At 43.4% G+C, this 4,246-nt stretch overlaps 1 non-coding gene across 1 annotated transcript; it reads right to left on the minus strand.

Moving 5' to 3' along the window:
- Positions 1 to 238: 238 nt before the first annotated feature.
- On the minus strand, positions 239 to 345 carry LOC141662531 (small nucleolar RNA R71). Its single transcript, XR_012550642.1, has one exon. It is a non-coding gene; the product is annotated as a small nucleolar RNA R71 (small nucleolar RNA).
- Between the last annotated feature and the right edge of the window lie 3,901 nt (positions 346 to 4,246).

A 4,246-nucleotide genomic window follows, 5' to 3' on the forward strand; every position in this document is an offset into this window, starting at 1 on the left:
TTTTGGAGGAGCGGCAACTGAAGACCCCAACATGCACATAAGGAATTTTGTCGAGATCTGCAGCACTTTTAAGTATAATGGCGTGACTGATGAGGCTATCAAGTTGAGGCTTTTCCCATTCTCACTGAGGGACAAGGCTAAAGACTGGTTATATTCTGAACCAGCTGGGTCCATCACTATGTGGCAAGATCTTGCGCAGAAGTTTCTGGTGAAGTTTTATCCGATGGCAAAGACTGCTGCTATGAGGAGTGCTCTTACTCAGTTTGCGCAGCAACCTACAGAATCTATGTGCGAGGCTTGGGAACGCTACAAGGAAATGTTGAGAAAATGTCCACATCATGGAATGCCGGATTGGATGGTGATCACTGGTTTCTATAATGGTTTGGGGGCCCAATCTCGGCCCATGCTCGATGCAGCAGCTGGAGGCGCCTTATGGGCTAAAAGCTATATTGAGGCGTATAATCTTATAGAGACGATGGCTGCAAATGAGCATCAAAACCCAACTCAGAGGATGACGTCAGGCAAGGTAGCAGGTATTCTGGAAGTTGATGCAGCCACCGCTATTGCAGCCCAGCTCCAAGCGCTATCAATGAAGGTTGATTTTCTGGCTACATATGGAGTTAATCAAATAGCTATGGTTTGTGAGCTTTGTGCAGGTTCTCATGCTACGGATCAGTGTTCTCTTGTCAATGAATCTGTTCAGTATGTGAATAATTATCAGCGACAACAGCAGCCTGTGCCAGCGACCTATCATCCTAACAACAGAAATCATCCAAATTTCAGCTGGGGGAATAATCAGAATGCTATTCAGCCACCATATCAGCAAGGAGTGAGTAAACAGTTTAACCCACCTGGATTCCAGCAACCACAGCAGTATGCTACAAGGCAATTATATCCTCAACAGGGAAGTATAACTGCACCTACTAGTGCTGATTTTGAGGAACTTAAGCTGTTATGCAAGAGTCAGGCGGTTTCTATCAAGACCTTGGAAAATCAAATCGGTCAATTAGCCAATGCAGTGCTCAATCATCAACCTGGCACTCTTCCCAGTGACACGGAAGTACCAGGCAGGAAGGAAGCTAAAGAGCAAGTCAAGGCTATTACCTTAAGGTCTGGAAAAGTGGCTGATGCTGAAAAGGCAAAAGAAGGAGAAGCTGAAATTAGAGATGAAGAATCTAAGCAAAAGGAGAAAGCGGCGGAACCAAGGAAGACTACTGTCGAACACACTCTGCCTGAGGCTAATACAGGGGAGAAACAGCTCTATCCTCCACCACCTTTTCCTAAGAGATTGCAGCAACAAAAGCTGGATAGACAGTTCGGGAAGTTTCTGGAGGTGTTCAAGAAACTTCACATCAATATACCTTTCGCTGAGGCTCTGGAACAAATGTCTAGTTATGCGAAGTTTATGAAGACTATTCTTTCAAGGAAGGTGAAACTGGATGACCTTAAAACCGTTGCTCTCACGGAAGAATGCAGCGCTGTTCTGCAGCAAAAGTTACCACCAAAACTGAAAGATCCAGGAAGCTTCACCATTCCTTGCACCATTGGTAATCTGACTTTTGACAAGTGCCTTTGTGATTTGGGAGCAAGCATTAATCTGATGTCGTTGTCGATCTTAAAAGATGGATCTGCCTGATCCAAAACCCACATACATGTCGCTACAATTGGCTGATCGTTCCATTACTTACCCAAGGGGCATATTGGAGGATGTGCTCGTCAAGGTGGATAAGCTCTTCTTTCCTACAGATTTTGTTATTCTGGATTTTGAGGAAGATAAGAAGATTCTCATAATCTTGGGAAGGCCTTTCTTGGCTACTGGCCGTACCTTGATAGATGTGCAAAAAGGTGAACTTACTATGCGGGTCCAAGATCAGGATGTGACCTTCAACGTATTCAAGGCAATGAAATTTCCTACAGAAGATGAGGAGTGCTTAAAATTGGATGTGATTGATTCTGCGGTTACTTCGGAACGCGGTCGCATGCTAATGTCTGATGCATTGGAAAAGGCCTTAGTGGGGGATTTTGACAGTGATGATGAAGATGGCAACGAGCAATTACAATATCTGAACGCTTCTCCCTGGAAGCGAAAGCTGGACATACCATTTGAATCTCTTGGTACTTCTGACCTTAAGAATGCTGAAGGGAAGCTCAAACCATCAATAGAGGAAGCACCTACCTTGGAGCTCAAGCCATTACCTGAACATTTGAGGTATGCTTTTTTAGGTGATTCATCTACGTTACCTGTTATTATTTCATCTGACCTTTCAGGTAGTGAGGAAGACAAGCTCTTAAGGATTTTGAGAGAATTCAAATCGGCTATAGGATGGACCATAGCAGACATCAAGGGGATAAGTCCTTCATATTGTATGCATAAAATTCTGCTAGAGGAAGGTAGTAAGCCAACTGTGGAACAGCAGCGAAGACTGAATCCCATCATGAAGGAGGTGGTGAAGAAAGAAATTCTGAAATGGCTGGATGCAGGCATCATTTATCCTATTTATGACAGCTCGTGGGTGAGCCCCGTACAATGTGTACCTAAGAAAGGAGGTATCACCGTGGTCGCAAATGAAAAGAATGAGCTCATCCCTACTCGAACAGTTACAGGATGGAGAGTATGCATGGATTATAGAAAATTGAACAAAGCCACAAGGAAGGATCACTTCCCTCTTCCATTTATTGATCAGATGCTTGACAGATTGGCGGGTCATGAGTATTTTTGTCTTCTGGATGGTTATTCCGGGTATAATCAGATTTGTATTGCACCAGAGGATCAGGAAAAGACTACCTTCACTTGTCCATTTGGCACGTTTACTTTTTGCAGAGTTTCGTTTGGGTTATGTGGCGCCCCGGCCACTTTTCAGAGATGTATGATGGCTATATTCTCTGACATGATTGGAAATAACGTCGAAGTGTTCATGGACGACTTCTCCGTCTTTGGACATTCATATGATGAATGTTTGAATAATCTGCGCGCCATACTCAAAAGATGCGTGGAAACTAATTTGGTGCTCAATTGGGAGAAATGTCATTTTATGGTGCGTGAAGGCATTATCCTTGGGCATAAGGTCTCTAGCAAGGGTCTGGAGGTGGACAAGGCCAAGGTGGGAGTCATTGAAAATCTTCCCCCACCTAATTCTGTGAAAGGAATCCGTAGTTTTCTTGGTCATGCGGGTTTTTATCGGCGATTCATCAAGGACTTTTCAAAGATATCTAAGCCATTGTGCAATTTGCTTGAGAAAGATGTGCTTTTCAAATTTGATGATGAATGTTTGGCAGCATTCGAGACTCTCAGGAAGAGTTTAATCACTGCACCAGTTATTATAGCACCAGATTGGACAGAACCGTTTGAGATGATGTGTGATGCGAGTGATTATGCGGTAGGTGCAGTTCTGGGACAACGCAAGAAAAACCTCTTCCATGTGGTCTACTATGCGGGTAAGACTTTAAATGGTGCCCAATTGAACTACACCACTACTGAGAAGGAGCTTTTGGCTATAGTCTTTGGTTTTGAGAAATTTCGATCTTATCTACTTGGTACAAAAGTAACAGTATTCACTGATCATGCGGCTATTCGCTATCTGGTTTCCAAGAAGGATTCGAAGCCGAGACTCATTCGTTGGGTGCTTTTACTTCAGGAATTTGAGTTAGAGATGAAAGATAGAAAAGGTACTGAGAATCAAGTAGCTGACCATCTCTCTAGGTTGGAGAATCCCGATTCTACTTCACAAGATAGGACGTTAATCAATGAATCTTTTCCGGATAAGCAATTGTTTGCAATTCAGGAGGAAGAACCATGGTTTGCAGATATTGTAAACTATCTCGTCAGCAATATAATGCCTCCTAATTTGACATCCGCTCAAAAGAAGAAGTTTCTGCATGAGGTGAAGTGGTATATGTGGGATGAACCATATTTGTTTAGACAGGGAGCTGACCAGATCATCAGGAGATGTATCCCGTTCTGTGAGACGGAGGGGATATTACGAGACTGCCATTCCACGGTTTATGGTGGACACTATGGTGGTGAGAAGACGGCAACTCGTATTTTGCAAGCAGGTTTTTTTTGGCCTACTTTGTTCAAGGATGCTCATCAGTTTGTTTTAAGGTGTGATCGTTGCCAAAGAGTGGGAAATTTGTCAAGGAAGGATGAGATGCCATTAAATGTGATGCTTGAAGTCGAGGTCTTTGATGTGTGGGGAATCGATTTTATGGGGCCTTTTATCTCGTCTTGCAATAATCAATACATCTT

This window comes from Apium graveolens, chromosome 5 (genome assembly GCF_009905375.1).
Source record: "Apium graveolens cultivar Ventura chromosome 5, ASM990537v1, whole genome shotgun sequence".
Taxonomy (NCBI): domain Eukaryota; kingdom Viridiplantae; phylum Streptophyta; class Magnoliopsida; order Apiales; family Apiaceae; genus Apium; species Apium graveolens.